At 35.9% G+C, this 24,764-nt stretch overlaps 1 protein-coding gene across 2 annotated transcripts in view; it reads right to left on the bottom strand.

Annotated features, from left to right (window-relative positions):
* The window catches only part of CNTLN (centlein), a 298,123-nt gene that overhangs the window by 132,707 nt on the left and 140,652 nt on the right, over positions 1 to 24,764 (bottom strand). The gene's annotated exons all lie outside the window — the stretch shown is intronic.

The following is a 24,764-nucleotide window of genomic DNA, read 5'->3' as shown; positions in this document are numbered from 1 at the left end:
GCTGTATTCTAACAAAAAAATAGTCTTTATTCCATGAGAAATCTTTCTGTGAAAAGGCAGCTAAACAAGCTGCACCCAGATGGCAAACCAGCTACAGTTTAATTAATCCACTAAAAGCCATTCAGATTTCAGTAAGGGTAATGTAATTTTGAATAACAGTAGGGGAAAAAAAAATCACTAAAACATTCTTAAGTTTTATTATAGCAGCAAGAGAAGTGCCACTATAGAGTAGTTAAAGGTGAGTTGCAGTTTCCATTATATATGCTAAATTTCTAGATTTTAGTATCTTGGGCTGTTTCATTCTGCTTGGAACTTAAAGCAGGCTTAAAATATCAATATATCTACTAATTCCCCCCTCCCTTTTTAAGAAGAAATGGTTTATTTTTCTTGCAAGGTAATGAAGTTGTATGATTATCACAAGTTCAAATTTTGTGAATATAATGCAGAAAGAGCTTTAGAAAAAAAAAGTTTATAGTAAAGACTTACAAAAGATAAAGACTTCAAATTTTTCCTTTAAACAAAAAAGTTCCTCATTTATCAAGGTTAAAAACCATGACATAGCATTATTTTATTGTTGAGTTGTTTTCTCCTAAAGGTTGATTAAATATGAAACTGTTGAGAGATCATTTCCCATATATTTCCGTGGCCATGTGTACATATACAACTGAATTAAAAATATAAACATTGAGTATAATTAAGTTAAAGCAGTTTTCACTTAAAATAATGTGCAGAATGAGTCAACTTTTCAAAATGAGTTAATATATAAATTCCAAATTAGTTAAGTGTGAAATAAGATGGTGATCAACATAACTTTAAACTACATTGTATACAACACAGTCCTTACATATTAAAAATTATTTTGATACTATAACAGTAAGATACCCAAAGAAAGTACAAGATTGATATTCTTCCATGTTGAAAATGAGAAAAAAAAGTATAACTGAAACAATAATAAAGTAAAAATCATAAAAAGCAAACCGATTATTAATGCTGGCATATATCCCAACTACAGTATGACAAGGCTTAACAGTATTCTGAGCCTAAGTTAAGGTAGTACAATCTGATCCCTGACAAGTGAGAAATTAGCCACTATCAATACTAGACGCCCTGATTGGCAAGAAAACAAAGCTAACTAATACATCGTTTTCTCCTTCGCTGTGTTGGAAAATTCTACCAAGTCAATTCAGCACTGCTAAAGAAAAGACAACAGAAATTTTTAGTACACGTGTAAGTATTCCACATCAAAATTAGATAATCCCTTGCAAAAGTTGACTCCTTAATGCTCCTATGTCCTACTTACTGGAATTATTATCAAAGAGTACTGGATAATTGTGAGATAGGCTAAATGGGTTTGGAGTAAGACATACATTTTTGCATGTGTTCATTCAATAAGGATTTGTTGAAATTTAAAGACTAATCACTTAGGGGAGTGGGAGATTCAGGCTTCCAGTTATGGAATGAATAAGTCACAGTAATAAAAGGCACATCATAGGGAATATAGTCAATGATGCTATAATAGTGCTGTATTGTGACAGATGACAGCTGCACTGTGGTGAACACAGCTTAAGATACAGAGATGTTATATCACTATGTTGTACAGCTGAGACTAATGTAACATTGTTTCACAACTATACTCACACACACTAAAAAAAGAAAACACAAAACATCATAGCCTAGGGTAGTTAGTTGTACATGCTTAAAATGTTAACCAAAAATAAATAAATAACCTACTAAGTAAATAAATATATCTAATAGCCTCCTGTGTATCACCAGACTACATAGGCTTCTAGTAACTGTAATGATAGTACTTATTAACCTTAAGCCTCAGAGGACAAGGACTATACCTTGTATAACTTTGTATCCATTGTGTCTAATACCATAGAGTGTAAAATAAACATTTCAAAGATGAAAAAAAAACCTCACCACCACCAACAAAAAAAGGTACATCACTATGTTAGACTATTAGGGAGTCAAAAATGTTTTTAAACATTTAATCCTATTATAATGAAATGGTAATTGTGTAAGCAGTTTATAAATTTATATACTGTACGTTTCTAATGATATAAAATATATATTCTCCATTTTCTTTTTATATCCTTACACACACACACACACACACACACACACACACACACACACACAGCTACATGTACGGCTCAAGAGTATAAGCACACTTAGAGGCTAATACCAGGCCTCCCTCCTCAGGTCTTCTTCCATGGTCAGATCTAGTTTACTAAGATCTAGTTTCCTCACAACCCCTCACATCAATCTACAGATGTCTAGAAGAAACCATTGGCAGAGACCTCACTACCCCCAATATTCAACCTGCCACCACTACCTGCCTTAAATTCACTGGAACTAACCTCATTATGCCTTTTATTATGATGTTTGTGGGTCACCATAAGAGCCCTAACTCCTGTGTCAATTTTTATCAAATCACCATACTCTCATGCTAGTTATGAATTATTTTTAAAAAGAAAAGATAGAAACCCCAGAAATGAACCAATAAAAAGCTTGCAGATTTAAAGTCAAACTGCCCAGGAAGGCTTGAAAAAAATCTATCATATATCTGGAGTTTACTGCCATGTCTCTATCTTCTATCTCACCTTTTAAATTAGACATGGTTTGAACTTCTCATTCTCTCTTCCATACCCACTTAACTCTTTCATATTTCCCATTATCCTGTGTCTCCGCACTCCATTCTGAGCAGCTTTATAGTCCAATTTTCTAATTCTCTCTTTAGCCCAATAACTCATTGTATGAGACTGGTCTTATTAGCAAAACTAGATAAAGACAGTAAAAAAGTTACATAACAGACCAATTTCCTTCATAAATAAAGATTCAAAAACAAAGTATCAGTAAAACAAATAAATTAGTTTATAAGAATTAGAAATGCCTCAGGCATCAAAAGATAAAACATTTGATAAAATTTATCACCATTTATGTATGATATTAATCAGGCTCCTTAAACTGATAAAAGGGTATCTATAAGAAACTTATGGCTAACTTACTTATCCAAGGTGAAATATTCCCTTTGAAATTTAGAACAAGACAAGGACACTATTACCACTTCTACTGAACTTTTGTATGGTAAAATGTATAAACATTGGTATAACATATTAGGATTTTTGTTTCCTGTTTTGAGGATGAGGAGAAAGGGGATCCCTCTTACACTCTTAGTGGGAATGCAAACTGATGCGACCACTCTGGAAAATAGTATGGCGATTCCTCAAAAAGTTAAAAATAGAACTACCCTATGACCCAGCAATTGCGCTACTAGATATTTACCCAAAGGATATAAATATACAGATTTGAAGGGGTACATGCACCCCTGTGTTTACATTATCAATAAGAGCCAAACTAAGGAAAGAGCCCAAGTATCCATCAACTGATGAATGGATAAAGAAGATGTGGTACACACACAAACACACACATACACACACACACACACACACACTGGAATATTACTCAGTTATCAAATATCAAAAAGAATGAAATCCTGCCATTTACATTGATGGATGGAGCTACACTGTATTATGCTAAGCTAAATGAGTCAGTCAAAGACAAATACCATATGATTTCACTCATATGTAGAAATTAGGAAACAAAACAGGTGAACATAAGGAAAGGGGGAAAAAAAAGAAAGCGAAGCAAACCATAAGAGACTTTTAATGATAGAGAACAAACTGAGGGTTGGTGGAGGGAGGTGGGTGGCAGATGGGCTAAATGGGCAATGGGTATTAAGGAGGGTATTTATTATGATGAGTGTATAAGTAAGTGTATATGTAGTGATGAATCACTAAATTCTACTCCTGAAACCAGTATTACACTATATGTTAATTAACAAGCATTTATTTATTTTTTTTAGTTTACCAGGTCATTTCATTTTTTCTTTTTTTATTTAAGTTCAATTAACATATAATGTATTATTAATTTCAGAGGTAGAGTTCAGTGATTCATTAGTCTTATATAATACCCAGTGCTCATTACATCACATACCCTCCTTAATGTCTAGCACCCAGTTACCCCATCCTCCACTGTCTTCCCCTCCAGCAACCCTGTTTGTTTCCTATGATTAAGAGTCTCTTATGGTTTGTCTCTCTCTCTGATTTTGTCTTGTTTTATTTTTCCGTCCCTTCCCCTATGATCCTGTTTTCTTTCTTAGATTCCACATATGAGTGAGATTACATGATAATTGTCTTTCTCTGATTGAGTTATTTTGCTTAGCATAATACCCTCCAGTTCCAACCATGTCACTACAAATGGCAAGATTTCATTTTTTGATGGCTGAGTAGTATTCCATTGTATATACACCACATCTTTATCCATTCATCAGTCAATGGACATCTGAAGTCTTTCTATAGTTTGACTATTGTGGACATTGCTGCTATAAATGTTGGGATGCAGGTGCCCCTTTGGATCACTACATTTGTATCTTTGGGGTAAATACCTAGTAGTGCAATTGCTGGAAATTGTATTTCCATTTGTATTTGTAACTTTTCCAATTGTATTTCCATTTGTATTTGTAACTTTCTGAAGAACCTCCATACTGTTTTTTTTTTTAAATGAACATTCTTTTTTTTTAAGATTTTATTTGAGAGACAGAGAGCACAAGAAGGGGGAGAGGCAGAGGGAGAGGAAGCAGACTCCCCGTTAAGCAGGGAGATCGAAGCAGGGCTCGACCCCAGGACCCTGGGATCATGACCGGAGCCAAAGGAAGCCACTCAAACGACTGAGCCACCCAGGCACCCCTCCATACTGTTTTCTAGAGTGGCTGCACCAGTTTGCATTTCACCCACAGAGTAAGAGGGTTCCCCTTTCTCCACACCCTTGCCAACATCTTTGTTTCCTGACTTGTTAATTTTAGCCATTCTGACTGGTGTGAGGTGGTATCTCATTGTGGTTTTAATTTGTATTTCCCTAATGCTGAGTGATGGTGAGCATTTTTTCATGAGCCTATTGGCCATCTGTATGTCTTCTTTAGCAAAATGTCTATTCATGTCTTCTGCCAATTTCTTGATTAAGAACTGACTACAATTTAAATAAAAATTTAGAAAAAAATTAGGATTTTTAAGGAAAAAATAAAACTGGGAAGCTACACAGAAAACCCAGAGGAATCTATAAAACATATTAGAATTAATAAGAGATTAAAAGGGTGGCTGGATATAAGATAAACATTTAAAAATCAATTGCATTGCTATACAAAAGAGAAAAATCTAACAAAAAGTAGCTAAAATAGCAACAAAAATGTAAGCTACTCAAAGTCTAATAAGAGACAGTAGCTATTACATTATCTAATAAAGAGACATAAGACCTCCTCGTGGTCTTACTATTATTATATCTTATTATTGTTTACTAAAATAAAATAGTTTTATTTTATGAATAAAACTACAAAACATTTTAAAAATGCATTAAAGAAGACCTAAATTGAAGTATATATAGCATATTTAGGGATAAAAAGATTTAAAATGCTAAAAACGTCATTTCTTCTCAGATTATCCTAGCTGATTACAAACATTATACTGAAGAGCAAAGGATCAAGAATATCCAAAGCACAGTTAAAGAAGAATAAACTGAAGAGATTTATTATATCAGATACCAAAACTCATCATAAAGCTATAATAACAAATAGTGTTGTTATTTCAGAGATTAAAAAAAAGTTACCCAACACAACAGAATACAGAGCCTAAAATAGACCCACTTAAATATGGACCCATATATACATTAAATAAAAAATGTCAGAGGAGGGGTGCCTGGGTGGCTCACTCAGTTAAGCGTCTGACTCTTGATTTCAGCTCAGGTCATTATCTTGGGTTGTGAGACTGAACCCTGCATAGGGCTCTGCACTGGGCGTGGAGCCTGCTTAAGATTCTCTCTCTCCTTCTCCCTCTACCCCTCTACCCCTCCTCTCTAAAAGGGAAAAAAAAAATCAGAGGAAGCAATGCAGATCATTGAGAAAAGGAGTGATTATTAGCACAATAGTGCTGAAACAAGCAGATATCCAGATTTAAAAAAAAAACTAAATTGAATATTCTTTATAATAAACAAAAATCAATTCCACATAAAGACTTATATATGGAAGTCAAAACTATAATGCTCTAGATGAAAATATAGGAAAATATCTTCTGAGTTCAGGATAAGGTAGGATTTCTTAAACAAGATACATTAAGCACAAAGTTTAAGAGAAATTCAACTTTATTAAAATTAATAACGATTTTTCAAAAGATACCACAGAATATGTGAAAAGACAAGCCACAAGCAAGAAGATATTTGCAACAATTATAACTGAAAGCTGACACTACCCACTGATCTCTAAACGCACATCTTTTTGGAAATGGACACATTTTCCAATATTTGGGGGTTCATATTTCCCAATCTTCTTTGAAATTCTTTGCCAAACAATGCTGGCAGAAGTATTATTCTTGAAGCCTTCACAAGAAGTATCACCTTGAAGCCTTATTCATAAATACTTCCTAAACATGATTCTCTAGGCCCCTTTTCCCTTCTTGTTTGCTGGAGTAGACATGATTCCAGGACAACTTTGATAGCCATGTTGAAAGCTAATGGATCCAAGAGATGAAAGGAGCCTAGATCTCTAAATCACTGCTTAGAAGCTGAAAATCCAAGTAATACCCACACTGGACTGTAATGTAAATAAGAAATAAGTTATTTTAAACCTCAGAGATTTGGGTTTATATAATATAGAAGCTCACATTATGGTCAATAATATAATAACTAACAATAACTAATATAATAACTAACAAAAGATTAGGATCTAAAACAAGGAACTTCAACAAAAAGACAAACATTCTAATAGAAAGATGAGCAAAAGACACAAACAGGTATTTCAAGTAACATAAACATAAGATGCTCAAGCTCATTAGAAACCAAAGAAATACAAACTGAAACCAGAATGAAATACTATTTTATCCCTTTTGAGAATTTAACTAAGAAGTCGATCATTTGAGACAACCACTTTGGCAAACAATTTGGCATTTTCTTATAAGCCTGAACATTTCCATTTCCATGACAGGTGATTTCACCCTCAGCAATATACTCCAGAAAAAGTCTTGCACATGTGGGTATGGACACATGCACTACAACGTTCATAGCAGCACTGTGTAAAAATTCCTAGAGCTAAAAAAACAAAAACAAAAACAAAAAATGTTCATTGACAAAAAGAGTAGATAAATGAATTGTAGCCTATTCATACAATAGACTATTCCACAGAAGGGGAAACAAGTATAGCCACACTCAACAGCAGTGAGTTATCTTACAAAAATAAAGTTCAAAGAAAAAAACCTAGTTGTGGAGAATAATATACAAAGAGGATGATTATTTTCTTTTGAGAAAGAGAGAGTGAGCAAGCAGGTGTGAGCAGTCCGGGTGGAGGGCGGGCAAGGGAGGAGGGGCAGAAGGAGAGGAAGAGAGTGAGAATCCTAAGCGGACTCCGTGCACAGCACAGAGCCTGACACCCGTGCTCCATCTCAGGACCCTGGGAGCATGACCTGACCCGAAATCGAGTCAGATGCTTAACAGAGCCACCCAGGCACCCCAGAGGATGATATTTTTAAGATTTAAATAAAGGCAATACAAAGTGATATATTATTTAAGAAAATGGTTTTAATAGGCAGGAATTAATTTAAAACATTAAAATTAAAAAATAAAAATTAATATCCAAGAGAGTAATTATCTTTAGGGAAATAAGTAAAATGGGATCAAAGAAGAGCACACAGGTAGCATCAAGAGTTTTGGTTGCTAGCTTCTGGTGGGTACACAGACATTAATTTTCTTGTGGATTTCAAATATTTAGTGATAAAATTTTTGAAAAAGTGAGAACATAAGGGAAAACAACATATAGAAAAACAATTCTCTACCTAAGGAAAGGAAGGAATAGACTATCAGTGATATGAAATAAAAATAAACAAGCCTGTGGTTAAAATTCACAACCCCAATCTTGTGGTATGCTCTTAGCCACATGAAGTGACTCTTACTCATAGGTGAACATAGTAAGTGTAAGGCTTAGGTTTCTCTCTTGTCCTCTACTGTAAGATATTCCTTCAAGGCAAGAAACAGTACTTCTGCATGAAAAAGATAAACAAGCACTCTGCGATAAGAACAGGCAGTCATTCAGAATTCAGGTAGTTAAGAGCCAAGGTGCTAAGAAATCAAAGGTCACAGGTTTCAATCCCATATGAAACAATTAGCTTTGCCCTTTTCTATGGCACAGTTAGCTCACCAATAATTCTAAGTGATCTCAGAAAGAAGACAAATCACCACCAATACAGAAAAAAAATTTCAAATTTACTAACATGACATAAGAAGTGTTTTTTCTATATAATGATATTAAGACCTAACCAATAATAACCTAATTATTACTCCAAATGCCTACCAGCATTGCCTCTTGTAATCTTCATAAAACTCCTGTGAGGTAGGTACTATTATAATACCCATTTTAAAAATGATAAAACTGAGGCATAGAGAAATTAAGTAATTTGTGCAAGGTAACACAGATGAGGGATCCAGAATTTATGTTATCTATTACTCTAAAGGTAACCCTCAAAAATCATACACCAAAAAGTCCCACCATAAAAGCATTTGAAAAAATTAAACTAGGGAAGGGCAGAGTAAGATGGCGGAGGAGGAGGAGACCTGGATTTTGTCTGGGCTCAGGAATTCAGCTGCATAGAGATCAAACCATTCTTAACACCTACAAACTCAACAGGAGATCAAAGAAAAGAATAGCAACAACTCTCTGAACGGAAAAGCGACCAAATTCTGGAATGTAGGAGTGCAGAGAAGTGAATCCGAGGCAATATTCGGGAGGATAGATGGCGGGGAAGGGGGCCTCTGTCAGCCGCTTCCGGCAAGTGATAGAGCCGTGGAGCACAAAATCGGACCTTTTAGAAGTCGGCTCCACTGAGGGACGTCGCTCGAGTGGCTAAGCGGGGGGGTGGAACCCTCGCAGGACAGTGTGGTCTCAGGACCCTCGGGGTCACAGAAAGACCTGGGGTGCCTGAGTGCAGAGCTCCCAGGTATCGGAGCGGGGAAGCCGGCTGCAGAGACCGGGCCAGGCGCGGGCTCTTGGCTCGGGGTTGCCATAAACCGTGATCCGTGGCAGTCGGGCCACTGCTCCTCCAGCAGGGACCCAACAAGAGGCAGATCCGGGAAGACTCCCCTTCCTCCCCCGAGGAGCGGCGCGGGAACGCACCGCAGGTATCTGCTGGGTTTGGAGACTCCACAACCGGGTCCGGTGCCAGAGATAGAAACGCTCGGTCACAGGCCAGGTGAGCACACAGTGCGGCCAGAGACCAGGGAGACAGGAGTGATTGATTTTCTCTAGGGGCGCCCTGAGGAGAGGGGCCCCGAGTTCTTGGCTCCTCCAGGGCGCAGACTGGGAGGCCACCATGTTCACTCTCATTCTCCAAAGCTGTACGGAAAGCTTGCAGGGAACAAAAACTCCTGAGAGCAAACCCGAGCAGATTATTTAGCCTGGACCCGGCAACGGCGGGGCAATTGCGCCTCCGGCAAAGACATTTGGGAACCATGGCAACAGGCCCCTCCCCCAGAAGATCAGCAAGAGAGCCGGCCAAGACAAAGTTTACTGATCAATGAGAACGGCAGAACTCCAGTGCTAGGGGAATACTGCACATAGAATTCATGGCTTTTTTACCATGATTCTTTACTCTTTCAAAGTTAATTTTTTTAACTGTCTTTTTTTTTAATTTTATTTTTTTCCTTTTACAACCAACATCTTATCAATCCCTTTTCAAAAAAAAATTTTCAGTTTTCATTTTTAGAGTCATGTTCTCTCCCTTCATACTAATTACCCTTATTTTTGGCATATATATATATATATGTTGTTCTCTCTTCAAAATTTTGAGATACAGTTTCTTCTAACAGATCAAAATATACACTAAATCTCTAGTGTATGGCTTTGTTCTAGTCTCCTGCCTGACCACATTCTCTCCTTTTTTTTTCCTTTTTTAAAAATCCTCTTCTTTCTTTTTTCGAACAACTTATCAATTCCTTTTATAAAATTTTTTACACTTTTCATCTTTACATTCCTATTCCATCCCTTATTCATATCAACCATTATTTTTGTACATATATAAGTTTTTCTTTCTTTAAAATCTTGAGAGGCACTTTCTTCTAAAGACCAAAATGCACCCAAAATCTAGTGTGTGGCACTGATCTGTGCACCAGCCTGATCATATTTGATCATATTCTGCTTTTTTGTTTTGTTCTGTTTTTATCTTTTTCTTTCTTCTTTCTTTCCCTTTCTTTTCCCCTGGTTTCAGGTCTTTTCTGATTTGTTTTGAGTATATTTTCTGGGGACGTTGTTACCCTGTTACCATTTTGTTCTCTAACTCATCTATTTTCCACTGGACAAAATAACAAGACAGAAAAAATCACATCAACAAAAAGAATAAGAGGTAGTACTGACTGCCAGGGACCTACACAATACGGACATTAGTACGATGTCAGACCTAGACTTCAGATTCATGATTTTAAAGATACTAGCTGGGCTTGAAAAACGCATGGAAGTTATTAGAGAAACCCTTCCTGGAGAAATAAAAGAACTAAAATCTAACCAAGTCGAAACCAAAAAGGCTATTCATGAGGTACAATCAAAACTGGGGGCACTAACTGCTAGGATAAATGAGGCAGAAGAGAGAATTAGCGATGTAGAAGACCAAATGATGGAAAATAAAGAAGCTGAGAAAAAGAGAGATAAAGAACTACTGGATCACGAGGACAGAATTCGAGAGATAAGCGATACCATAAGACAAAATAACATTAGAATAATTGGGATTCCAGAAGAAGAAGGAAGAGAGAGGGGGCAGAAGGTATATTGGAGCAAATTATAGCAGAGAACTTCCTAATTTGGGGAATGAAACAGACATCAAAATCCAGGAGGCACAGAGAACCCCTCTCAAAATCAATAAAAATAGGTCAACACACTGACATCTACTAGTAAAACTTACGAGTCTCAGAGACAAAGAGAAAATCCAGAAAGCAGCTCAGGACAAGAGATCTGTAACCTACAATGGTAGAAACATTAGATTGGCAACACCTATCCATATAGAACTGGAAGGCCAGAAAGGACTAGTATGATATCTTCAGAGCACTAAACAAGAAAAAATGCAGCCAAGAATACTATATGCAGCTAGGCTGTCATTGAAAATAGAAGGAGAGATAAAAAGCTTCCAGGACACACAAAAACTAAAGGAATTTGCAAACACAAAACCAGCCCTACAAGAAATATTGAAAGGGGTCCTCTAAGCAAAGAGAGAGCCTAAAAGCAACATAGACCAGAAAGGAACACCGACAATATACAGTAACAGTCACCTTACAGGCAATACAATGGCACTAAATTCCTATCTTTCAATAGTTACCCTGAATGTAAATGGGCTAAATGTCCCAATCAAAAGACACAGGCTATCAGACTGGATTAAAAAACAAGAACAATTGATATGCTGTCTGCAAGAGACTCATTTTGGACCCAAAGACACCCCCAGATTGAAAGTGAGGGGTGGAAAACCATTTACCATACTAATGAACACCAAAAGAAAGCTGGGGTGGCAATCCTTATATCACAGAAATTACATTTTAAACCAAAGACTGTAATAAGAGATGAGGAAGGACACTATATCCTACTTAAAGGGTCTATCCAACAAGAAGATCTAACAATTGTAAATATCTATGCCCCTGACATGGAAGTAACCATTATATAAGGCAATTAACAACAAAAGCAAAGAAACACATCGACAACAATACAATAATAGTGGGGGACTTTAACACACCCCTGACTGAAATGGACAGATCATCTAAGCAAAAGATCAACAAGGAAATAAAGACTTTAAATGATACACTGGACCAAATGGACTTCACAGACATATTCAGAACATTCCATCCCAAAGTAACGGAATACACATTCTTCTCTAGTGCCCATGGAACATTCTCCAGAAGAGATCACATCCTAGGTACAAATCAGGTCTCAACCGGTACCAAAAGATTGGGATTATTACCTGCATAATTTCAGACCACAATGCTTTGAAACTAGAACTCAATCACAAGAGAAAGTCGGAAAGAACTCAAATACATGGAAGCTAAAGAGCATCCTACTAAAGAATGAATGGGTCAACCAGGAAATTAAAGAAGAATTAAAAGAATTCATGGAAACCAATGAAAATGAAAACACAACTGTTCAAAATCTTTGGGATACAGCAAAGGCAGTCCTAAGAGGAAAGTAAAAAGCAATACAAGCCTTTCTCAAGAAACAAGAAAGGTCTCAAATACACAACCTAACCCTACACCTAAAGGAGCTAGAGAAAAAACAGCAAATAAAGCCTAAGCCCAGCAGGAGAAGAGAAATAATAAAGATCAGAGCAGAAATCAATGAAATAGAAACCAAAAGAACAGTAGAACAGATCAACAAAACTAGGAGCTGGTTCTCTGAAATAATTAACAAGATTGATAACCCCCTGGCTAGACTTATCAAAAAGAAAAGAGAAATGACCCAAATCAATAAAATCATGAATGAAAGAAGAGAGATCACAACCAACACCAAAGAAATACAAACAATTCTAAGAACATATTATGAGCAATATATGCCAGCAAATTAGATAACCTGGAAGAAATGGATGCATTCCTAGACATGTATCAACTACCAAAATTGAACCAGGAGGAAACAGAAAACCTGAACAGACCTGTAACAACAAAGGAAATTGAAGCAGTCATCAAAAATCTCCCAACAAACAAAAGCCCAGGGCCAGATGGCTTCCCAGGGGAATTCTACCAAACATTTAAAGAAGAATTAATACCTATTCTTCTGAAACTGTTCCAAAAAATAGAAATGGGAGGAAAACTTCCAAACTCGTGTTATGAGGCCACTATTACCTTGATCCCCAAACCAGACAAAGACCCCATCAAAAAGAATTACAGACCAATATCCTTGATGAACATGGATGCCAAAATTCTCACCAAAATACTAGCCAATAGGAACCAACAGTACATTAAAAGGATTATTCACCACGACCAAGTGGGATTTATCCCTGGGCTGCAAGGTTGGTTCAACATCCGCAAATCAATCAACGTGATAGAATACATTAAAAAAAGAAAGAATGAGAATCATATGATCCTCTCAATAGATGCAGAGAATGCATTTGACAAAGTACAGCATCCTTTCTTGATCAAAACTCTTCAGAGTACAGGGATAGAGGGTATATACCTCAATATCATAAAAGCCATCTATGAAAAACCTACAGCGAATATCATTCTCAGTGGGGAAAAGCTGAGAGCTTTACCCCTAAGGTCCGAAAAGTGGCAGGGATGTCTACTATCACCACTGCTATTCAACATAGTATTAGAAGTCCTAGCCACAGCAATCAGACAACAAAAAGAAATCAAAGGCATCCGAATCAGCAAAGAGGAAGTCAAACTCTCATTCTTAGCAGATGATATGATACTTTATGTGGAAAAGCCAAAAGACTCCACCCCAAAACTGCTAGAACTCATAGGGGAATTCAGTAAAGTGGTAGGATATAAAATCAATGCACAGAAATCAGTGGCATTCCTATACACCAACAACAAGACAGAAAAAAGAGAAATTAAGGAGTCGATCCCATTTACAACTGCACCCAAAACCGTAAGATACCTAGGAATAAATCTAACCAAAGAGGCAAAGGACCTGTACTCAGAAAACTATAAAATACTCATGAACGTAATTGAGGAAGACACAAAGAAATGCAAAAACGTTCCATGCCCATGGATTGGAAGAACAAATATTGTGAAGATGTCAATGCTACCTAGAGCAATCTACACATTCAATGCAAACCCATCAAATTACCATCAAGTTTTTTACAAGAAATGGAACAAATAATCCTAAAATTTGTATGAACCAGAAGAGACCCCGAATAGCCAGAGGAATGTTGAAAAAGAAAAGCAAAGCTGGCAGCATCACAATTCCGGACTTCCAGTCTATTTCAAAGCTGTCATCATCAGGACAGTATGGTACTGGTGCGAAAACAGACACTTAGATCAATGGAACAGAATAGAGAGCCCAGAAATGGACCCTCAACTCTATGGTCAACTTATCTTCGACAAAGCAGGAAAGAATGTCCAATGGAAAAAAGAGAGTCTCTTCAACAAATGGTGTTGGTAAAATTGGACAGCTACATGCAGAAGAATGAAACTGGACCATTTCCTTACAGCACACACAGAAATAGACTCCAAATGGCTGAAAGACCTAAATGTGAGATAGGAGTCCATCCAAATCCTAAAGGAGAACACAGGCAACGGTAACCTCTTCGACCTTAGCCACAGCAACTTTTTCCTAGAAACATCGCCATAGGCAAGGGAAGAAAGGGCAAAAATGCACTATTGGGATTTCATCAAGATAAAAAGCTTTTGCACAGCAAAAGAAACAGTCAACAAAACCAAAGACAACCGAAAGAAGGGGAGAAGATATCTGCAAATGACATATCGGATAAAGGGCTACTATCCAAAATCTATAAAGAACTTATCAAACTCAACACCCAAAGAACAAATAATCCAATCAAGAAATGGGCAGAAGACATGAGCAGACATTTTTCCAAAGAAGACATCCAAATGGCCAACAGACACGTGAAAAAGTGCTCAACATCGCTCGGCATCAGGGAAATCCGAATCAAAACCTCAGTGAGATACCACCTCACACGAGTCAGAATGGCTAAAATTAACAAGTCAGGAAACGACAGATGTTGGCGGGGATGTGGAGAAAGGGGAACCCTCCTACACTGTTGGTGGGAATGCAAGCTGGTACAACCACTCTGGAAAACAGTATGGAGGTTCCTCAAAAAGTTGAAAACAGAGCTACCATACGATCCAGCAATTGCACTACTGGGTATTCACCCAAAGATACAAATGTAGGGATCTGCAGGGGTACGTGCACCCTGATGTTTACAGCAGCAATGTCCACAATAGCCAAACTGTGGAAAGAGCCTAGATGTCCATCGACAGATGAATGGATAAAGAAAATGTGGTGTGTGTATATATATATATGTAAATTTATATATATACATAAAATGGAATATTATGCAGCCATTAAAAAAATGAGATCTTGCCATTTGCAGTGACATGGATGGAACTGAAAGGTGTTATGCTGAGTGAAATAAGTCAGAGAAAGACATCTATCATATGACCTCACTGATATGAGGAATTCTTAATCTCAGGAAACAAACTGAGGGCTGCTGGAGTTGGGGTGGGGTGGGAGGGATCGGGTGGCTGGGTGATAGACATTGGGGAGAGTATGTGCTATGCTATGGTAAGTGCTGTGAATTGTGCAAGACTGCTGAATCACAGACCTGTACCTCTGAAACAAATAATGCAGTATATGTTAAGAAAAAAAAAAAAAGAAGATAGCAGGAGGGAAAGAATGAAGGGGGGGAAACTGGAGGGGGAGATGAACCATGAGAGACGATGGACTCTGAGAAACAAACTCAGGGTTCTAGAGGGGAGGGGGATGGGGGATGGGTTAGCCCGGTGATGAGTATTAAAGCAGGCACGTTCTGCATGGAGCACTGGGTGTTATGCACAATCAATGAATTATGAAACACTACATCAAAAACTAATGATGTAATGTATGGTGATTAACATAACAATAAAAAATTTTTTAAAAACTAGGGATAGGAAAAATGCGAGAATAAAATATTCCTAAAATTTCCCCTCAACTTGCCCACTTAGTCTCTTATTAATCAAAGGGTGATCCCCGGACCAACTATCACAGTATCATCTGTGAATGTGAAATAAATGTAGACTCTCAGGCCCCAGCCTAGACCTATTGAATTAGAATCTATTTTAACAACCCCTTACACCAAGTGACTTGGATGTATATTAAAATCTAAGAAGCACTTAGGTAGAGTATGATCAGTATACAGGACACACTATACACTTTCTCACCTCAGGGCCTATGAGAATTCACTTCCAACAAGGTAGAAACTCCTAAATAATTTTCAAACTGACATATAGTCCACTTTCTCTGTGAAAGCTTTGACAACCCTTTCCTCTCCATACAATGTTCCCTGTAAAGCTTCTTTCCACAAAGTTCATAGTATGCTCATACTTCCATTGTAGCACAGTTTATAATAATTATTTTCTTGTCTGCATAGCCATCTATAAAATTCATCAAAGTAGACTGTCTTATTCATCTCTGTATTCTTTCTCATTAAACCTAGTACCTAGAATACAGTAGGATTTTAATAAATATTGATTATATCACTGAGTAATACATGAATGAATAAATGATAAATGGATGGATGGAAGAATGGATGAATGAAAAGATGACTCTAGGGGCGCCTGGGTGGCTCAGTTGGCTAAGTGTCCTGATTTCAGCTTAGGTCATGATCTCAGGGTTGGAAGAACGAGCGCTGTGTGGGGCTCCACGCTCAGCACTGAGTCTGCTTGATGTTCTCTTTCTCTCCCTCTGCCCCACCGCCCACTCGTGCATTCTCTCTATATATAAAATAAATGAACAGAATCTTAAAAAAAAACAGATGAGTCTAGTTGGACTAAATTCTAAAGAAGGATTACAGTAATGATATGATAAAGAATATGTTAATAATTGGTAGAAATCCTGAGTCACCCATTTCTCTCCATTCCTAGTACTATTTCCCTGATCCAGGGCTTCCACTTCTCTCTGTATTACTTCAGTGTCCTTCTTTCTGTTAGGAGAAATGCAAGAATAATATTTCCTGCCTCAGAATATGGCAAATCTATTTCTCTACTTAGTAAGGCCTAAAAATCCTGGATTAATTTTTTTAATTCCTCTTTTCTTCCCAAACTTCACATCTAAGCCATCTTCAAATCTTGTGGGTTCTACTTTTGAATTATTTTCAAAACCACAGTATGTCTCACAACCTAACCTAAGCACCCCTGAGTTTCATCTTTACCCTTATAATTTCCTCTTGAATTTGTCCCCCAGTTCCCATCCTTGCCCTCCTGTAGTCTCCTTTCTGTACTGCAGCCAGTGTGAGCCTTCTAAAACTGAAGTTAGATCTTACCAGTCTTCTGATTGAAACACTCCAATAGGTTCCATGTTGCATTTCTATTTGAAACACGCCAATGGATTTCCATCTCACTCACTGTAAAACCTGCATCCTTATGGTGGCCTAAGAAGGCCCTAGGAGACCTGAGCCCACATCTGCCTTTCTGAGGTCACCTCTTATGCCTCTCCCCAGAGTTCTCTCAGATCTACCCACACTGGAGGAGTGTTCAATACAGAAGACAAAAGATTCTTGAGAGAAACAGAGAATTGCAGAGAAGAAGGAAGAACACTCAGGTGAATAAAAATTCTATATGAATACTGATTCTTTAATGACAGTAATGATAATGTTTTTAGAGGATGAAAGTGTATGTAGGATCAAAATGTAAGACAAACAGAGCAAAAACAGGTGAAGAGATAAAGGAGAATGTATTAAGTTTCTTGCATTACATGAAAAGTGTTTAAAAGTAAGTTAAAACTCACTCTAAAAAGTCAAAAGATAGGTGAGTTCCACTTACAATAATGGCTAAACTGATCCTATCAGATTAAGCCTCTTGCCTATAACTATTTGAACTCTGAGCAAGATATAAAAACTACCTGAAGATAACAGAAAATAATCAAACAAAGGGAGAATCTGAATAAGAATTACTTGGAAAATAGAACAACACCGAGTGACCTTCCCTTTTTTATGAATTTTGACCTACAACAGATACTATGTGCAAAGGCTAAAATTCCAACAGAAATGTACAGAGGACAAAGTTCAGGCCTGCCACTGCGGCCAGAAAGGGAAAACTGTAGAAAAGAGAGAACCAAAAGTATGACTGGTAGCTCAACTATTCATGCACTGGGCAAGACCTCTAAACAATCAAGATAAGGTTAAAAGAACATAAGAGCAATTTAACTGTACCTACCTGGAGGGAAACAGGGCTTAGAGTTTAAGTCTAACCTAGTTAAATTCTGATTAAAAACAAAAACAAAAAAACTTCAACACTTATGTAAGTAGTACAACAGAAACCAGAGTATCTACAACATCTCTCTCACAATATACACTACACAATCTCGAATTATTAGACACAGAGAAAACATCAATATGTGACCCATATTTAAAAGCAAAGGAAAACCACTAGTCAACAAACACAAGAAGTCCCAAAATATGGAATTAAAATATAATGATTTTTAAAGGATCTATTTTAACTATTATAATAGGGACCTAAAGAAAAACATGCTTGTAAGATATGAAAAATTAGGAAAACCCCACAGATATATATATACTACAGTAATGAAACAAATGAAAATTCCAGTATTGAAACAATAAAGAATAATTCACAGAAAAGACTTAAAAAGCAAACTGGGGATAACAGAAATGTCAGTTACTTGAACATAAATTAGTAGAAATTAGCTAATCTGAAGACACATAGACATTAAAAGATTTAAAAAAATGAAGAGAGACTTGCTGATCTAGGGGATAACATTGAAAAGTCTAAAACAAGTGAAACAGGAATCTCAAATGGAGAAGAGAGGAGCCAGAAAAATAACTGAAGAAATCATGTCAACACTTTCTCCCTATTTAGTTCAGTAAATAAATAAATACATACACCTTTTTTTTTTACAAAAATCAAGAAACCCAGCAAACTGCAAGAAGGCTGATTATAATGAAAACCATACTCAGAAACATCATAGTTAAAATGCTTAAAGCTAAAGCTATTTTTTAAAAGAAGCTAGACAAAACTGGTACATCACATTTAAGTAAATAATGAAACAAATCCCCTGACTTATCATCAGAAACAGCTGAGTCCAGAAGACAGAACACTAAAATTTTTAAATTGCTCTTAAAAATAGGTAAACAGTCAACCCAAAAGAAAGAAAGACAAGAGGAACAAAGGAATAGAAACAGGATAAATTTTTAAAAAATGGTAAAATGGTACATAAAACCCATTATATTATATATTATATTAATAATTATATTAATTCTAAATGGGTTAATACTGCAGTGAAAAAGAAGAAGCTGTCAGAATGAACCAAAAATATAGGACCCAACTATGTATACTTTAACATAAAAACACCTATCGGTGGAAATTAAAAGGATGGGAAAAGGTATACCATGTAAAATGTACCCATTAGGGGTGCCTGGGTGGCTCAGTTGGTTAAGCGACTGCCTTCGGCTCAGGTCGTGATCTCAGGGTCCTGGGATCAAACCCCGCATCGGGTTCCCGGCTCGGCAGGAAGCCTGCTTCTCCCTCTCCCACTCCCCCTGCTGTGTTCCCTCTCTCGCTGTCTCTCTCTCTCTGTCAAATAAATGAAAAATCCTTAAAAAAAAAAAGTAACCATTAAAGAGTCAGATAGGCTATATCAAAGTAAAATCGGGTCTCAAGCGAACAGAATATTATTATAATTAAAAGTAACATTTTATAATGACAAAGGGTTCATTTAATCAGAAAGACCTGACTATCAGAGGGAGATTCTAACACCTCTCTCTTAGCAACTGACAGAAAAACTGATAAAAATATTAAAAACAAAAATCATTAAAGACAGAAGATCTGAACACTATCAACCACAATGACATAATTAACACTGATATTTAAGGAACACTCCACCCAAAAGCTGCAGAATACAAATTATCTGCAAGTACACATAAACCATATGTTGGTGATACGACAAGTCTCAATAAATTTCAAATACAGTAATCTTAGAGAGTACTATCTCTGACCACAATAGAGGTATATTAGAAGTGAATAGCAGTAACACATACAAATTGTCCCTGACTTACAATGGGTTCCATGTCCGATTTTTTTGACTTTATGATAATGAGAAAACAATTTGCACTTAGTAGAAACTATACTTTGAGTTTTGAATTTTGATCTCTTCCCAGGCTAGCAATAATGCAGTATGATCCTCTCTTGTCATGCTGGGCAACAACAGTGAGCCTCAGCTCCCAGTCAGCCAAGTGATCACAAGAGTGAACAACCTAACCTGTACACTTACAACTATTCCACACCCATATCACCATTCTGGTTTCTGTTACTTTCAATACAGTATTCCACATATGTGAGATATTCAACAGTTTATTATAAAATAGGCTTTGTGTTAGATAATTTTGCCCAACTGTAGGCTAATGTAAATATTCTGAGCACGTTTAACATAGGCTAGGCTAAACTATGATGTTTGGTAGGTTAGGTGTATTGAGGGTATTTTCAACTTACAGTATCTTCAACTTAGGATGGGTTAAAGGGATGTAAACACATTGTAAGCTGAGGAAGATCTATATAAGGAAAAACACCCAAATACTTCAAAAGGAGGCAATACACATCAGAATAACCAAATGGGTAAGAAGAAAATCACAGGTTAAATTAGAAACATTTCTAAACAAATGCATATTTCTAAAATTGATGAAGTGATACTAAAATTTCTTTAAAATGCAATGGAGCCAAAATATACAGAACATTCTTTTTTTTTTAAGATTTTATTTATTTATTTGACAGAGAGAGACAGCGAAAGAGGGAACACAAGCAGGGGGAGTGGGAGAGAGAGAAGGAGGCGTCCTGCTGACCAGGGAGCCCAATGCGGGACTCGATCCCAGGACCCTGGGATCGTGACCTGAGCCGAAGGTAGATGCTTAATGACTGAGCCACCCAGGCACCCTATAAAGAACATTCTTGAAAAAGAAAAGTGACTTACCTTATCATTTCAAGAGTTACTATAAAGTGACATTTTTCTGGACTCTATTCTGTTCTACTGATTTTGTCAATTATTATGACAATAGCAGACTATCTTGATTTTCTTTTAGCTTGCTAAATATGTCTGAAAATCAGGTAGTGTAAGTCCTCCAATTTTTTTCTTTATGAAACTTGATTTTACTCTTTCAGGTCCCTGGCCTCTGACTGTTCATTCCCTGTAAATTCTTAGAATTGGCTTGTATTTCTAGAGAGAAAAAAGAAAAGAAGAGAAGAGAAGAGAAGAAAGAGAAGAGAAGGGAAGAGAAGAGAAGAGAGAAGAGAAGAGAAGAGAAAAGAAAAGAAAAAAGAAAAAAGAAAGAAAGAGAAAAAGAAAGAAAGAAAGAAAGAAAAAGAAAGAAAAGAAAGGAAAGAAGGAAGGAAAGAAGGAGACGAAAAGAAAAAAAAGAAAAGCCTCCTGGGATTTTGATTGGAATAATATAAAACGAATGATCAATTTGGAAAGAAATGACATCTTAACAACATTTTATCTTCTGATTATGAATTTGGCATAGCTGTCCATTTATGTATGTCTTTAATTACACTCTAGTATGTTTTGTACTTTTGTGTATAGGTCTAGGGTGTATTTTGTTAAATTTATCCTTAATTTTTATATAGGCTTTGATGTTATTATAAACAGTACTTTTAAAATTTCAATTTCTAATTACTTATTTCTAATATTTAAAAATATAACTGTTATAAATTGATGCTGTCTTTTGCAGCACTGCTAAACTGACTTACTATTTCTAGGAGCTTTACCATAGACTCAGTAGGATTTCTATACAGATGCCCATGTTGTCTGTGAATAAAAAGAGTTTCACTTTCTCATTTGTAATTGGTATGATTTTGTTTCTTGCTTTATTGTACTAGTTAGAATCTCCAGTACAATGTTAACTAGAACTGACTTGTTCCTTATCTTACAAGGAAAGCGTTCAGTGTTTATCACTTTTTTTAAGATTTTATTTATTTATTTATTTGACAGAGAGAGAGAGAGAGCAGCAGAGGGAAACAGAGAAGCAGACTCCCCGCTGAGCAGGGAGCCTGATGCGGGACTCTATCCCAGGACCTGAGCTGAAGGCAGATGCTTAACTGAATGAGCGACCCAGGCACCCTCAGTGTTTATTATTAAGGAAGAAATAATGTCCTACCCAAACTCTTCCGGTGAAAAAGAATATTTTGCAATTGCATTAGGACACCAGCATCACCTAGATATCAAAATCTGACAAAAAACATTCAAGAAAGGAAAACCACAGCCCAATATCCCTCATAAATATAGATGCAAAAATCCAAAGCAAAATATTAGCAAATTGAATTCAGCAATACAAAAAATAATAAAATATTACAACGAAGTTAGTTAGATTTATTTCAGGAACGCAAAATTAAATTAATAATTGGAAATCAATCAATGTAATTCACCCTATTAACAGAATAAATGAGAAAAGCCTGACTATCATCTTAAAAGATGCACTGTATACACTCAATACCTCTTAATGAAAAAGCTTTCATCAAACTATGAAGAGATGGGAACTTCTTTAATGTGATAAAGGATATTTACCAAAAAACCCATAGCAAACACAGCGTTTAAAGGTGAAACACTGTAAGGTTCAAAAACAAGCAAAACTAATCAATGATAACAGAAGTCAAATGGTGGTTACCTTTATGGAAGTAGCTTGTGATGAATGTCTAAGAGGTTTATTGGAAACTGGTAATATTCGGTATCTTGATCCAAGTGGTATTTACAGGGATATGTTCACTTTGTGAAATGTCACGGAGTTACATACTTATGGTTTGTAAACTTTATTATTTGTATGTTATATTTCAATAAAACTGTTCATTAAAAATTTCAAGTGTTTTTCATGAAACTTTATGAATTAACCTTAAAGCTATATTTAAGTGCTAAATGCCAACATAGCCAAGACAGTTTAAAGAACAAGAAAGTAAGAGTAGAACTACCAAATATAAAGACTTATTAGAAGCTATACTAATTAATACAATATAACATTGTATAGGAACACAGAGAATACAGAGCCTAGAAAGAAACTCATAAGTATACTGAAGTAGGATATATGAGAGAGGTAGCCCAGCACTACAAGGGAAAAAAAGGGGATTGTTCAACAGGTTGAGCTGGAAAAATTGATTACTACTGGGGAGAAATAAATAAATACAAATGGATCCTTACCTTATACTATACATAAAACACCATTCCAAATGAACTGTGAATATAAATGATTTAAGCAAAGCTTAAAACTTTTTAAAGAAAACAGAGGTGAAAATCTTTCTGTCTTTGGGGTAGGAAAGAACTTCTTAAATGAGACACCAAAGCATTAACTATAAAAGATTAACTGTCTAAATTAAAATTAAGAATTTCTGTTCATCAAATGACACATTAAAGAAAATGAAAAGATGAGGTACACACTGAGATAAGATATTTCACTTAATAGAGATTAATATCAGGAATATATAAAGAACTTTTATGAATGAATAGGAAAAGAATCCAGTAGAAGAATGGATAAAAGATGTAAATAGATGTTTTGCAGAAGAAGGCACACCCTTGGCTAGTAATCATTTGAACATGTGCTTTATCAGTGATATGCACATGAAGATCAAAATAAAAAATACTTGAATTAGTTAGTTGTCAGCAAACTATGAAATCTGACAATACCAAATGTTAAGAAGGATGGGAATCAACCAGATCACTTATACATTGTTGGTGGGAGTAAAATTTATGAAAATACTTTGAAAAATAAGTATTTTGTGAAAGTAACATTTTCACACTCTAAACCTATGATTTCCATTCTTAGATACATGTTCCACCTAAATGTATGCATGTGTACCAAGAATCATGCACGAAAATGTCAGTTGCAGCATTATTCATAATAGTAAAAACTGGAAATAACCCAAATACTCATCTACAAGTCAATGTACAAGTAGTTATGATATAATCACATAAAATGGAATATTATAAATCAGTAAAAATAAATAAACAGCTATACCAAACAACATAAGTGAATCTTAATAACATAATGATGAGTCAAAATTGCCAAACCCCAGGTAACAACACATTGTGGTATTTTTATAAATTACAAAACTACACAACATACTATTTCCTCATAATTTAGAAGTGATAAAACTTTTTAAAAAATAATCAAAATGATAAACAGTTTAGTGGTTACCTCTGGTGAGAGAATCAGGGTACCAGATAAGGGAGGAGCATACAAGTAGAGGTAAGTCATTAGTAATGCTCTATTCTTGGATTGGTTGATGGGACCAAGGCCATATTATAATAAATGAACACATAAATAAATTAAAATAAATAAAATAGGCCTATGTATGTAACATGATACTGTGTCATGATACAAATTTTATGATAAATCCTGCGCACCTGATATCCAAAAAATGTAATATAATATGATATAAATTTAAACACTGTTGTCTTAAGGTTCAATCGTTAGTAAGACAAAATATGCTGGGTTCAAGAATTACTGTTCAAAGATTAGTGCTAAAAGATCATTAAAAACATTTAATTATCTGTATTAATTCCATTTCTGAACTAAATTAATAAATTCTAAACTTAAAGAAATACCAAGTGCCTTAACTTACAGGAATAAGACTGTGTTCTTTACAATACATATTTAGAGCTGACAGTTACCTTGAAAATTATCTAAAAGAGATACCATGGAACATATTCGATATGCCAAGCTCTGCACTTAATATGCATGATCTTGTGAATGCTTACAAAACTGTGTGACATAGCGGTAATACTGACATTTTATTTGCGAGCAAACTTTGGCTAAAAGGCTTAGTGAATTTGTTCAAGTTCACAAAGCTCACAGGCAGGGTTGTGATTTGATCCCAGGTTTATCTGACTCCTGAACCTATACATCTATGTTTACATTTGTACTACCTCAGGAATTACACCAGGAAGTAGGCAGAAAGGTCAAGTAACCTGTCCAAAACCATACTTTAAGATAGTGGCAGAACTGGGACTAAAAGGTACTAAGTACCATATATCAGGCATTATGAAAACTACT

Source organism: Eumetopias jubatus, unplaced genomic scaffold (assembly GCF_037043125.1).
Source record: "Eumetopias jubatus isolate StellerSeaLion01/CBP00866 unplaced genomic scaffold, mEumJub1_p1.0 scaffold_15, whole genome shotgun sequence".
NCBI classification, from domain to species: Eukaryota; Metazoa; Chordata; class Mammalia; order Carnivora; family Otariidae; genus Eumetopias; species Eumetopias jubatus.
This window is presented reverse-complemented; position numbering and strand designations above follow the sequence as displayed.